This window comes from Lepidochelys kempii, chromosome 12 (assembly GCF_965140285.1).
Source record: "Lepidochelys kempii isolate rLepKem1 chromosome 12, rLepKem1.hap1, whole genome shotgun sequence".
Classification (NCBI taxonomy): Eukaryota; Metazoa; Chordata; order Testudines; family Cheloniidae; genus Lepidochelys; species Lepidochelys kempii.
In genome coordinates this window covers 32015857-32031169 of record NC_136391.1, presented here as the reverse complement: position 1 = coordinate 32031169, position 15313 = coordinate 32015857, and the positions used below count along the sequence as shown (strand labels likewise).

Here is a 15313-nt window from a genome sequence, read left to right as displayed (position 1 = left end):
GCAGATTGTATTATATTTATATATTTTTATTTTTTTCCTTGGATTATAAAACATCCCTATTGCTGCCAGTGGGAATGTAAATATATATTAAAAATGCATACATTAACATAAGTGAAAGTGACACAACATTTTGAGTAAAAGCGCTAAGAACACAGAAACAACCCTCACCTCCCAATTAGCACATCCTGTTGTAGTTAGCATATGAGTAGCTTATTATGCTCAATCTGAAAGTTTTTGAAAAGTAACCTTTATGGGTGATTAAAACAGATGCATATTTTGCTGACTTCTTCCAGAACATTTTAACATGGTTGCTATTCTTAAATAAATAAATAAAATCTTGTGCCAGCAAGTTTGACTGTGTAAAATAAAACCATAATAAATGATATATTCTCAAGCATTACAAGATACTTTAAGGGCTGTATATCCAGGAATTTTTCTTCCCCACTGAAATGCAGCCACCTCTGAGGTGGAATGCTCCAGACAATTTCACACGAGTAACATCTGAAAATAAGACATTACACAGATGTAGATGACAATCTGCTGCTCTTACAGCATTTGCTGAATGGAGAGTAGTGCCACTAGGACTCAATTTAAAGTGAAGCCTGTGAGTAATTCTTTGCAGGACTGAGGCGTGAGACAGATTAATCCACATGTAACTTGGTCCTGATGCTTTGGAAACAAAAGCTTTTGGAAAGGTATTCAAAGGCTCTACCAGGTGTTCAGATGCTGGTTATAATAACATCCAGGGACCTTCAGATGCTTATGTTATGAAATATCCATCTACTCATCTATATGCAAGGGGTGAAATCCTGGCCCCATTTGAAGTCAATGGGAGTTTTGCCCTTGACTTCAATAGGGTCAGGATTTTACCCCAGAACTTTATATCCATTCTGACTCTGGGCTTTTTTTATTAGCCTTGACAGAATTTTGTGCATCTGTTCTGATGGATTACTTGGGCTGCAAAAATATTTTGAAATTATTAGAGTCTGGCTCATTGATCTGGGATTTTGAATCCATCCTGACAAAACTTGAGTAGATGTTTGTTTCAAGCATGATAGACATAGAGCCATTTATTTGTACGTGCAAAATTTTGTTGGCACACCTGTTGTGGCCTGTTTCAGAAATTTGTTCATGTAGCAAATCCCAGTCTGGGCACTGATTTCATTTCACCACATCACAGCGAGCTGTGTCAACTACTGTACGTCAGTGTGCGACCGTGCTAAAGCTGCTCTGACAAATAGCTACTTCAGCAAGCTGTCATTTCAATATTTTATGTAGTTTCTTGTTGTGTATGTTTGCTCTAAATTTTAGAGCAGCCTCATCTCTCCTGCCCATTGCCATAGGCTACAAGTCTGTGGCAAAACTCCATCTCTAACATGTCAAACACAATGACAATGGAGAATTCTAGCCCGAACAACCTGCCTCCTGATTTCTGGAGATGGTACTGAAACATCGGAGTCAGGAAGGGATAGGGTGTGAGCAAGTGAGTGAGTAGCTGACGATTCCAATGAGAAATATGGCACTATTAGGCCTCTTACTATGGGAGAGAATTATTCCTGCTATAATTAGCCACTGGACATAGAAAACAATTTCTGTACAACAACTCTGGCAGGATCCACTCCATTTTTGGCTACTGCTGACTAGCGGGTAATATGGAATATGTGTGTCTATTTTATAAATTTGCACTCTAAATTCAAACTAAATAGCTGTATAATAACAATGTTTTACACTTATATAGTGCCTTTCGTATGACTATCTCAAAGTACTCAGTTCTGCTCTATCTATTCTCTTCATTCATATAGGTAGCTAAGTATCTTAAATCAAAGGGAGTCTTTCAATCTACTTTCATGGCAATTAGACTGGGTCTTCAGTTAAAGTTTATTTGTGCCCTAGAGCATTAAGGTACCTGGGCACAACAAAATGTTTACACACTGCAAACTTTAATGAGTGAAGCCTCACAACACCCTCTGTGAAGTAGGGAAATGTTATTGTCCGCATTTTACATGTGAGGAGCTGAGACATAGAGATGGTAAGTCCCAAATTCAGTAAGGTACGTCAGCACATGCCGACCTTTAAGAACCTGATTAGGGAATCATAGAATATCAGGATTGGAAGGGACCTCAGGAGGTCATCTAGTCCAACCCCCTGCTCAAAGCAGGACCAATCCCCAATCTTTGCCCCAGATCCCTAAATGGCTCCCTCAAGGATTGAACTCACAACCCTGGGTTTAGCAGGCCAATGCTCAAACCACTGAGCTATCCCTCCCCCCATTTCTGGATGAAAAGTTACGGGAACCCAGTCTGCAGCTCGGACATCTATACTGCAATTCTATAGCCCCGCAGGTTAGTTTGATTGACTTCTGTGGAACTACTCATGTTTAATCATGTGCCTCACTGAACTGAGGCCTACACAACTTATGCAAAGAAACACAGGGAGTCTGGCAGAGATAGAAACAGGACCCAGATTTCCTGATTTCTGATTGAACCTCAAGACCATGCTCTTTCTACAAGTTTGCCCCTGCTGATGTGTCTGTAAGACACGCCAGTTTTATTTAGAGTGTACAGAAAGATGAACTGCCTTTTTTGCAGCATTTTAGCACTTCTGCTTTTACTCATGACCAAAAATAGGCAAGTGGTGAGGTGTGCAAAAAGGGGAACTAATGGGGATGGGTAGTTTTTGTGCCTCAAAAATGATTGCTTGGAGTTCAAATTGCATTCTGAGGTAACGCTTGGGTCAGGTTTTGTTTTACCCAAACCAATTTGCTTATTCCTGGTTCTTGTAAAGATGGCTTACTTTAAATGCCAGGGTAATACCAAGGGCTTGTTTACCTCTCATTATGTGAGACTGGCTCTTTCAAATAAGACAAAATGATATAAATGAGAAGCTGGGATAATCCTGCTAAGAGGCTATCAACAGGGTACTTGAAATACTCTTTCTATCAAAGAAATATATATTAACTTTATAATGGCTTATGATATGTATCTGCAACTGAGTCATATTGCCTTAATTTGTTTCTGTATGTGACACAATGCAGGCTGACATAGCCTGACACAATATGGTATGCACAATGAGCATATATCATGATGAGACACTTGAAAAATAAAGACAAGGGTAGACAAGCATGATCCAAAAGAGGTCCTGTGTCCATCAGAGAGAGAAGATTTAGTGTGTCACATGTTCCACTTGTAAGTAAATAAATAAGCATTGACATGAGGCAAATACTATAGTAAACTAACAAGATAATAAATCTCATATAATATTTGGAAATGTCACTTTACTTCCCTTTCCCCCTGTATTTTAGTTTTTTTAAAATTAATTTTCTATTTTAATTCAGGATAGAAAATATAACATCCAGGTATCCAGAACTCAAATTAACAACAACAGCACTAAATCGTTCACTAAGCTTTAAAGCCCACTGAAGGAAGAGGTGGGCATAACTGTAATTGTAGCCATGTGATTGCTTCCCCAACTGGAAGTCTATTGTTACTTTTGTGAAGATAAAAGGCATCAGCAACCATGATGGTACATTAAAAAAGCTCTGAGGGCCGAAACTGAAGGATCATTGTGGGCTTCAATGGCTGCTCTGCTGCTTGATAAAAGGGAAGAGCCTTCTGTTTTCAAGAGGACCTGGGATAAAATAGTCTTCAATGTCCCTAGCCACTTTTTTTGATTTAGATGCCTCGAAAAACTTTGCTGTGCTCCAAGTAAGAGGTGAGAGGGAGATGGCATTTAGTCACTTAGTGGATGATGGAACATTGTGTGCCATATATTGACTGGGTGTGTATAAAATAACCCAACAAAATCCAGCCTCCCTGCTCATTAAACTGTAGGCATTATGTCTCATAAAGACATGGGCTGCTGAGTGTCATATAACTTTACCAAACTGACTTTCACACCTAAAAAACATACACATGCTAACAGTGGCCAAGCTGCAGGATCTTGTTATGTTGAAAATTGCCTGGATTTGGGCCACAGAGAAGCCAAAATCATGTACATTAGTGACTCCCTGCTTTTGGGGCCAAGGAGGTGTCTCCCAGAGGCTGGAGCATGGTGCCTGTTCTGACCTAGTGAAAATGCCCCCAATGGTCTATCTGGGATCATTTTGTTGCAAGAATGTGAGAGGAGGCTCTTTATCTAGAGGAGAAACTGGATACTCTCTGCAATTATTCAAATATATCTTAAAGAAAAGTGTCCACTAACCTGAAATAGCACAAAGATGAACTGCCTCTGATTCGTTTTTCTATAGACTATACAGGATGATCAGTCAGTCAGAAAGATGAACTTTCCATCCTACATGTGTGTCACTGGAAATACTGAACATGTTCAGTGTCATATTCTTGATAGCATCACAGTGAGCAAAACTCTATGGGCTCCATCCAAAGTCCAACAAAGTCAATGAAAAGACTCTCATTGACTTCACTGGGCTTTGTCAGGTCCTATAAGACCATAGACACAAAACAAGAGGCTGCATGGCTCTTCAGAATGGTCCTTAAAGCACGAACAAAATAGAAAATATCATAATGCCACTATATAAACTCATGGTACGCCCATATCTTAAATGCTGGATTGAGGCTAGTTCTCTGAAAACATCTGCTCAATGTGCAGTGGCAGTCAAAAAAACCAGTCAGAATGTTGGGAATGACTAGGAATGGGATAGATAATAAACTAGAAAATATCTTAATGCCACTATATAAATCCATGGTATGCCCATACCTTGAATGCTGCAAAAAAGAATTAGATAAGTTCATGGAGGATAGGTCCATCTATGGCTATTAGCCAAGTTGATCAGGGATGCAACCCTATTGTGCTGGGTGTCCCTAAACCTCCAACTGCTAGCAGCTGGGAATAGATGACAGGGGCTCGATCACTCAAAATTGCTTGGTTCTGTTCATTCCCTCTGAAGCATTCAGCATTGGCCACTGTCGGAGACAGGACATGAGGCTAGATGGAACATTGGTCTCGACCAGTATGGCTGTTCTTATGTTCAGTTCTGAATGTTAATTTGCATAATATTATTTGTATTCTTTCAGTGCCATACATTTGCCATTTAGGTGCTTAGATTGCTTTTCAATACAAAACGCTACAGAAAGTTAGGAAATGGGAGACTAAATCTATTTCCATTTGTGGGAGCCGCCCAATCAAGAGGGAACACTTGGAATGCATTGTATACTTGCAGAGGAGCATTTAGCCTATAGAGACCTGGAAAATGCTTCAGTGGCTCTCTACCCACATCTCTTCATGACTATAATTTCAAAAATATATATAATTTGGAAGCGATAGCATTCTGGAAGCTTGGCTCATGTGGTGCTCATAGTTATATTTTACTTTATCCTCTGAAATAAATTATACCAAGCAAATCCCAACTGCAGATAAGTTCTTCTCAATCTATTTTCCTACAAAAGACAAAAGATGTAAAATTGTTTTCATATAGCAATTGCACAAGCAAGTCGGAAGTCATAAACTTATTGCTGAAAGAGAAAGTTAGAATGCTTTTGGTCAAACGCCAAAAATCTTTGTTAAAAATTCTCTGAAAATAACTGCAAGAAACTGATAATTATTAAGCCTAAACAGTCCTCAAGTTAAGTTAAACTAAATTTAACTTAAATATTTATTAGCAATGCAACCTAATATAAATGCTGAAAACCAAAATATTTATTTCTTAATTGTCTTTTCTCTTTCCCACAATGTATCTTAAGATGTAATGAGGTCATCTGAATTTTTAGTAACCCCTCCAAGGTGGAGTCCAGAGCAAAATGCATTCCAAAGTGCAGATCTCAATGTCAAAGGGGGTAAGAAAGAGACTAAAAAATACAAATCTGTGCTTTGAGAGTGAAAGAATTCAAGGAATGTGTGTCTAGGGAAGTGTAGATTTACCTGATGAGTAACAGGAAAGTTGGTTTGTATTTAATGCACATAGCAGTATGTGGATATGGCTACACAATAACAAATTGGGCTATTATAGATTTATCAATAAGCCTGTAAATATAAAGTCACTTCTTAAAAGTGATCCAAGTAGAATTTTTCCTTTTAGAAGGGGTTTAGTTATATTTGAAAACTGCAGAGTTATAGTATAATTTTGTGTGTGTGTATGTGTGTATGCCCATATGGACACATCCAGTAGATGTGACTAAAATACCTATTTCTAGAAGCATGGTTTCATTCAAAATGTCTTGGATGGAAGAGTTCATAAGGAAAAGACTTGTACTAATTCTATCAATATTAAAAGTAAAAGTGGAATTGAACAAAAAATAAACACCGCCAATAAGATTCACAGAATGATGATGATGGGAATAAAAATGATCAGCTGCTCCATATGTATGTACTGAACAGACAATGCAAACATCATAGACTGTCATGTGGATTTGGGAAACCTACAAGGGTTCTAAAAACACACATGCTGTGTTTGATAATTACTTCAGACTCTCTGAAGATCCAGCATGTATAATTGTGACCCCGTAAGCAGTGAAGAATTTTTTCCAGTTTTGCATCTGTTTTATTTTTTCCATGTAAATTAAATGTCTATCATAAATGCTCTAGCCCTTCTCACAATGAAAAATCCAGAACCTCATATAAGAAAATAACCCAAATATCTAACAAATGATACCAAGAGGAACTAGCCAACCCACCAGAAAGAAAACAGCCACACTCCTTTCCCTCATAGAAGGCCTGTATACTTAGGTAAATCTTTGCAACCCACTCAAAGAGCTGTGATGGAACAAGGGAAGCAAGTGAGTTCAAGTTTTGCCCCATCTATGGACAACTTGCTTCCAGTTATTTTAGCCTAGGGAATGTCAGTTCAAGTGTCCCAGCTAGGCTATGGCACATAAGGACCCAAATTGTAAATGGCTTTATAAAATAAGAAACTGCACTGCATGCAGAAATTAACTGGTACCCAGTGCAGTCTTAGAAGCACATATGAAAAACTTTTTGCAGGCACGATCGAAAGGACGAACACATTCTTGCCCAGAACTCCATCTGCCTTTATCCCAAGTGGGGGGATGGGGGTGACACAATACTTTGGCCCACATTGGGGTTTAGTCCTCACGAATTTACCTCAGATCCCAGTCACATATAAAATCTAGATCATGATCATCTTTACACAAGAAACAGATGATTGTTTTAAGAAGGGTGACCAGTTTACTGTTGACAGCATGTCACCTAGAGCACCAGTATAAATTGCATTGATTTCAATTGGAGATTTATGCATATAACAAGTAACCTGAGTAGAGTCTAGGGACCTGATTCAGGAAACATTTTACACATATGAGAAGACGCATTGAGCTTAACAAGTCTTTAAAGAAATTATATATGTGACTGTTTGAAGGGTACCTGATACCCTTGAAAATGTAAGCTTAACAGCTCTTCTTATATTGTTTTTTTATAATGATTTTACAGTTTGTTTATTTGATTTTACATAGCCCTACAACTCCCCCCTCCCCCCAAAAAAGAATATACCTTTCAATTTGGAAGCAAATTGTTCACCTAGGTATTTGCTAAGGAGGTAGTTGTGGTCGGTCTGTTTTATTGGACGCTGCCAGTTGGTTAGCTGCTGTTTCAGCTTGATTGTTCTTTAAGTTATTCCAAGGATGCCCAGAGTAATATGTAGGTGCACTCTTTGTATATTTTATTACAAATCTAATGAAAATAATAATTTTTAAAAAAAGAAAGACATCACCACAGAAATACTGTCCCTTGTCTCTTGTGCTCATCTTTCATTCATCACATTAGTTTGTTTTTAATTCCATATCTCTCAGCCCCTCTGTAAATATAAATGAGCTCTTCCTTGATTTCATTGATCCTCTTTGCCTGCAGTGGCCCTTTTTGATAATTTATTTAATATGTTTATTCTTCTGAAAGTACAAATTGCCAAGGGACACTGTGGGATTGTCATCATTTGCTTGCCTAGACACCCATCTATTATGGATTATTTAAGGATAAGGAAAACAATCCTACTATGATTCAGGGAGGGAGGGCTTCAATGACCTGGTAGAACTAGTCCTCTCCAATCCAAATGATTCTATTTTTTGTTCTAAATTCATTTTGATCTCATTTTTTTCAAGTTAATGTTTTCTTATGCTTGTGTTTGAAAGTGTGAAGAATTTGCATGAACCAATTTTTTATTAGTTCCCAAGAGAATGTTAAAAACTTCAATTAGGTCACTGTGAAGTCTCTTTTCCTGAGAGAAATTCCTTAATCTTCTTTAATAACTTAAATCTTTGAGAACTGATGATGTTCTGCAATGCATTTTCCTCAAAAGTAATTACATTCCAGCTAAGATACTGTACAATAGCCAGTGCTGTGTAGTGCTCTAAGTATAGTCAAACCTTGGGCTTTATATAACCCATTGGTGACACATGACATTGCTTGTTATGGGGTGTATTCTGGAAAATCTAAACTTCCAGCACCAAGAGGATAATACTTTTCATAGACACTATAACCTTTAGCTATATAATCTACTATTATGTTTGAATTTTTTACTGACTCTGCACATTGGGCTTTAGGATAGATTTCAACAACAAAAACATAATCTATATCTGAGTTAATATGCTGAAGAATAGATGGGAAATCAGTATGTATGTCTGTCCCTCTGTCTTTCTCTTCACGCATTTATCATCACCATTGATCTTGATACTTTCCAATAGATAGTGTCAAGCCATTAAATACTATAACTGATCAAACGCTGATATCCCAATGTTGAGCACGGTACAGTAGCAGTTCAACCTCTACCAGCCTGATAGATTCCCCTTTGCGGCTGCCCTTTGCTATTCCGCCCTTTGCTCACCTCAACTTTCTACTAATTCCATAACTACCTCTAAGCATTTTTACATTCTGGAATTAATGGGAATTGGCCATCCAAATCCCCTGTGTGGCTTTGAAAATCCTACTCTCTGGGGTCTCTTCAGCATGTGCGCACTGTCAGTACACAGCAAATAATAATAAAGGGCCTGCTTCTTCACTGCATTTACATCAATTTTAAGACAGAAAACCATCATTGAATTCAATGGAGTTATAATGGCATAAATCTGGGGTAAAGGAGAACCATATCAGGACCAAAGATGTAAATCAATCCAAATCAGAACATGGTTAGGTACTTCTTGTAATATCTGTGATACCTTCAGTTTACCCACAAGAAAACTACATTTTGAAAATTAGAATAGAGCAGAGGTTTTCAAACTGTGGGGTGCAACCCCCCAAGGGAGGGTGCAGAGGAACATTTGGGGGGTGAGCAGTGACACCAGGCAACTCAGGCCAGCCCCACGTGGGGGGAGACTTGGGAAGGGAGTGCCACTTCCACCCCCGAATCACCTCAGTGGGCTACCCAGCCTGTGGGTCAGTGTCAATGCCTCTGCACCCAGTGCTGGCTCTGCCCCCAGAGACTGTTGCACATGCCTTCCCCCACCCTGAAAACTCGAGGGGGGAGGGGCAGGTATTGAGGGGCACAACTAAAAATTATAACTCAAAGGATGGGGGCTCAGCTCAAAAAGTCTGAAAACTGCTGGAGTAGAGCCCTGGGTCCTTAGAGACTAAAATGATCCTAGAGGCTAAGTTGCAAAGAGGAGAACCAGGAAATTAAAAAAACAAAAACCTGGACTAACCAATGGGCAGAAAGACATAAGAGATCCTGGAAATACATAGACAACCAAAGCGATTATGAGGTTACTTTTTCAGTGCATACCATCTCTCTGGCTACCTGATCAATAGAAGAGAAGGGCCTGAGGCACAAAGTCAAAATCTAAACATTCTCTAAATTCAGTTTGCCTCTAAATGCTTCCTCTCAGACCTTGAAATTCTTCTTTTTGCTTTTAATTGTATTACCAGTTACGTGGGTAGAGTTTATTGTCCTGTACTCTGTTTAGCGTCCCAGTGTCTGCTTCGTTCGCAAAATAAACCTTGTAGATACTTAAAATCAGTCCATTCAGCTCAGATTTCAGGAGTTCCTTTCATTCCTATTTCCCTGCAAGAGGTATACCCTTTTTATGGGTAGCACATCTTAAAAGAAATGCAAAGGAGTTAGTGAATAATGTAGGCTCCCACTCATGGCAATATAGTTGTTTACACCATCCTTCCACACCATCATGCATGATATTCTCTGTGTGAGGCCATTAATGTTAGGGTTTGCATATTCACTAGACTTGTTACCATTCCTTATACAATAACTAGTTTTTTGTTTTGGACAAAACATAGAATGCTTTCTTCTCTGGTCTTGTTGGTTTCTCAACCAACTCTGATTAAAGGGAAATTTCATACCTTAAGTGTGTTTCTCAAATAGCACAGAAGATATTGCTTCTTATAAAGCCTCAATGAACTTACACCTTGTAAGCCTTGACCTGCTTTTTTCATAAGGTTCCCTTATGAATTTTTTATTAGGATCTCAATTCAAGATGCTTCTTTTGTTGATAATGTAGCTGTCATATCTCATTTTTCCCTCCAAGCAAAAGTGACAAGGTCCTTACTTACCCATATTCCCACGCTCCACCCTGTGCTGTTGAGTCATGACCTGTTATGACATGTGAATGCTTGTTATTTGTTTGTTGTCTGGTGTAGATAGGTGATCTTAGTGTATGTTTTGGGGGCAAAGGGAGATTTAGAAATACTCTTCCCTTCCATTGTTTTATTTCCTTCAATTCTCTCCACTATTTATTTCTATTTTGTAGGTTAATATCACATTTCTTCCCATTCACTAGTTTACAAAAAACACGTACATGGCAATACCAGGTTCCCTGCTCTTTTTTTGATCAGGTGTAGCTACATCTTTGTACTCTATTGCATTTTAATCTAAAGATATTTGGAAGTGTCACATCTTAGACCTCTTCTTGTCCCCATGCACAAAATATAGCTATGCGCAATTTTCCCCTCGGTAAAAAAGTGAGAGTTTGAGACAGCAATTAACCATATGGAAACAATTTTAAAAATCAAAGATTTTGGGGCAGGCTTGGGCTCCCTCAAGTGGAATAAGCTCCTCCCTCTGCTATGACATCTACAGCTCATGCCTGCCAATAGAAAAGGACAGACTGTACGAGGCAGGTGGAGTATCTCCAACTCCAAACTCCTGGTACATGAACAGGGAGGCACAGGACATGGAGCAGCACTTCCCACCTGCACTGGATAGACACAGCAGGGAAGGAGAGGTGGATCACCTTCAGCATACATCAGCTGGTTTGGGAGACGCTGGGAACAACCACCCGCCTCTCAGCCTCAATAGCATCTGTATTCATCTTCTGCTTACTTACTTACTTAGCCTCTCTCCTTATACTATCTGTGTGCCTCACAATCATTAATGAACTGTAGATAGTAGAAATGTAGGCTGTGAGGTAGTAGTTATTATTAATATTTTGGATGTGGGGAATTGAGGCACAGAGAGGTTATACGACTTGCCCAATATCACACAGAAAGTATTTGGCAAAGCCAGAAGTTGAAGTAATTAAGTACATAGGTGTTTTTAATTCCTGCAGGTGGTCAGGGTCTTGCCCTGGAAGTCAACACTTCCAGCAGCACAGCAACACCTAACACCACACTGGAGCATTGGTTCCATACTGATTCTGGGGAAAGAACCATCTACTGAAGCACCAATTCCATGTCCTTCAGCATCCTGGCTGCTTGCAGGCCACCTACTGATCAGGTCAGAGCCTGCTTAGCACCAGGATCACAGTCAGGGGTGACACAACGGGAGGTTATCAAGATATTATTATCAGACTCTTCTTGTTTCACACAAATACTCAAACATTATGTCACTGATGTTACGCCATGTTCTTTTTGTTGCTGTAGAGATTGGGAACAAAGTTATTTTGCCTCTTTGCTTTAGTATATGCCCACATTTATTCTATTCGGTTTAATCTGGCTAGATAATTTCTAGACTCTGTTTGGCTAAGGACATGCCAGGCTGAGGTCACGTTCATATTCTGAAACCTCTGTTTACCTCTAGCATTGTGCTTTAATGGAAACAGCCATGAATTGCAATAACTGAATAGATGCATTATGCTAAAACTGCCTGGCTAATGCAAACAAAAGAGGGCATTTTTCATTAAAAAAAAAATTCCATCTGGCTGAAAATACTGTTTTTAAGAACTTACTGGAATTTTACATGACAATCTTTATTATTTCAGGTCAACAGAAACCAAGTTTGAAGCAGGAAAAGAGGAAGTCCAATGGCAGATAAATACACATGCTCAGGAAATGTGAGCGGTTTAAGAAGCATATTGTGCAACTGTGTCTTAGAGTCCTCAGCCTGACAGTTCAGGGCCATGTTTCCAGAGCTACTGGTCAATATATGGACACACATATTGCAACCACTATTCACTCCATGCTCAAGTTTCATAGAGTCAATTGTACAGTAAGTCAGAGCTCATGCTGGCTGAATGAGCACAAACTCCCCTTCCATAGCTTGAGGGAGGTAGTGTGCAGGTCCATTAGGGAAAGCCAATGTCAGCAAGGATACTGAAGAAACAATGCTGCCTATGGGAAATTTGGAGGGGTGGGGGACTATGTTGAAGAGGGCATCTCCCTTCAGAAGCCTCAGGATTCTTATGGTTGAATTCTAAGTTCCCTGATGAATTTCAAGACGAGCCTCCTTGCATGAGGCTTTGCACCTCTCCACTGAGGGAAAAATTCCTCCTAAGAGCCAGACTCTCCACTCTTTTCCAATCACTTTTGCTCCCTGTCTTGGAATTTTCTATGGTATGAGAATGTTTTGGACACTGTGGGCTAATGAAAACAAGAGGAATTGAATTGGATCCATAACTATACAACTTGATCTATTTCCATTCAGTTTTGGGATGTGACTCAGGAAAGACACCACACAGAATTCCTTCTAACTCTACAGTCATCCCAGATTTCCCATTAATTACTGGTTCAGATTTTCAGAGTGAAATTAAGAAGCTAGTGAGGTCTTGGAGAGTAATATTACCTTGGATCCTAGAATTATTTTCTGAGGAGCCCAAAGCTGTGTATCTACTATTGGTAAGCCACAAGGAAAATTCCTGTGGTGAGCTAAGATTACTCCAAAAATGGAAAGCATTACAAGATTAGACATTTTAAAGTTGTCCATGTGCCTACATATGCTCACAATTTAGAGGGAGGCTGAAGTAAAATAATTATTTGGAGATTAATAATTACATATCTATCAAGGTTTCCATTGCTGCAGTATCTGATGCCCTTACCATACTTTGGGGGCATGTGTGTGATGAGGGATGTTTGTTTTTCTCCTATACATTTTTTTTCTTGTGATTTAGAAATAAAATGATAAACTAACTCAAGAAAGAAGAATCTTCAAGGCTAACACATGGTCCTTGCTCCAAGCTAAAATAAACAGGCCTAGTTACAGTGGAGAATCACAATGGTTGATGGGAAAGGGGAATGAATCCTCCTCCCCAGGTCTCAGAAAGGCAGTGGAGCTCAGGGCTGTAGTAGCCTCTGAAGATGCTATGTCACCTTCTGTAGGGAGAGGTTCAGCTTTTGAATCTGAAAAGACACTGGTCCATTGATGCCATTCTCCCCACCCCAATTTTGCCCTGCCTCCAGAGCACCAAAATGGCACAGAGAATCCCTCTGAGATGCACATAAGTCTTGGAACACTTGAACACTATATTACTCCAGTGATGGGCACCATTATAAGAATCTCTTACCCACTCCATGAAACATAATCATACCATGATTATAGGGCATTCCATGCCTGACAACCAGAGAGGATGATTTCCTACCCAGTGGGCAATATATCTTGTTATAAATTAAAGTTTCACAAATGTAGTTTTTGGATAACTTTAGCCCAACAAAAAACAGACCCTACTGCTAATGCAAAGACAATGGGATTGCCCTGGTTATGAATCCATCCCTGTCTTTTCAAGTGTTTGGAGTCTAATATCTCTCGGTTTCTAGAAACTGGCACAGTAAATAAAATTGATGCCTATGGTAACTTTCCAGGGGCCAGATCCTGTGCCACTGAGGTGAGTGGGAGACTTATCACTGACTTCACTGGGAACAGGATCAGGCCCATAATGTTGACTAGGACCCAGCTATAACAGCTGTAGTAGATGTGTGGAGAGCCACCTCATGAGATCCTTCTGAGTTAGATCACTCATATTCGCTCCACTGAATGCATCCGATGGAGAGAGCTGTAGCTCACGAAAGCTTATGCTCAAATAACTTTGTGAGTCTCTACCGTGCCACAAGTCCTCCTGTTCTTTTTTCGTTTTTTTAATGTGATTCCCTTCTAAATTTTTGCTGGGAAAAGAACCCATATGTGACTGTATACTCTGCAGCTGCTTATGGGACACCCATGTCTGACAAGTCCTAAACTAGTGGTTCATCTGCAGAATGTCATGGTAGAATTTGTTGGTATCAATCTTGAAATAAAATATACTTTCTCTGATAAGGCAGGTCTTCTATGCACTGCAGTGTCACTGTGTGTATGTATTGTATGGGGAGGCCACTTTAATAATAGTAATACCTAGCTCTTTTTGTCTGTAGAGCTCCAAGTGTTTAACAAGGGAAATAAATATCATTCTCCCCATTTTACAGTGGGCATGCCTAATTTTTTATGGGATGCAAATTGATATTCCAAACTAAGTATGCTGAAATCAATGTTTACAATGGACAATAGTATCAGTTTGGCTGGTCATGTTCCTAGCATTCCAGTGCCTCACAGAAAAGAATGCACATGTTGAACTTCAAGTGACCTAGTTGTCTTTGCTAATCGCTGGCTGATTACTAGCTAATCAGTGTCTTGTTTAGAGCAAGGAAGCCAAAATCATTCTATGCTATGCTGCACTTGGAAAGTGGGATGCATTTTTGTCATTTTCGGTAGTGTGCTGTGATTGCATTTGAAATGGACAATGGAACACAGGCTTGACCCAAATGGGGCCTGCAGCTGTAGGTAACTCATCAGCATTCTTTTACTATAGGTCACCAGAGTCCTCTGCTCTGCAGCCCTCTGCAAAGCATAAAACAGCCTAAAACCATTTGCTTGTGCTGTTCCCACAAGAGATGGGAGACTGAAAAGAAAAGTGCCCCTTCTGGCCAATGGGACAAATTTCACTCTATTACATGAGTGTAAATCTGGAGTAGCCCCATTGAAATTTATTGGCTGAATTAATCCTTACTCTGGGCCGAGAGGACAAAGCTCAAAGGAATCTTCAGTTCTATTCCTGATCTTGCCATTGACCCTAATATGTAATACTGGCCAAGTCACTTCACCACTCTGTACCTCAGTTTCCCCATCTGTAAAATAGGAATAAAGATACTTTGTCAAGTGCTTTGACATCTACAAATGAAAACTGCTATATGAGAGCTTATTAGTAGAGGTACTAAGAGCAGTAGC

The 15313-nt window shown here is 39.5% G+C and overlaps 1 long non-coding RNA gene across 1 annotated transcript in view; it reads left to right on the top strand.

Moving 5' to 3' along the window:
• LOC140896346 (uncharacterized) overlaps positions 1–14935 on the top strand; it is a 45786-nt gene extending 30851 nt beyond the window's left edge. The window contains exon 4 of the long non-coding RNA XR_012154523.1: positions 12105–14935. This is a non-coding gene — a long non-coding RNA (uncharacterized LOC140896346). The remainder of the gene's footprint in view (positions 1–12104) is intronic.
• Positions 14936–15313: the final 378 nt, after the last annotated feature.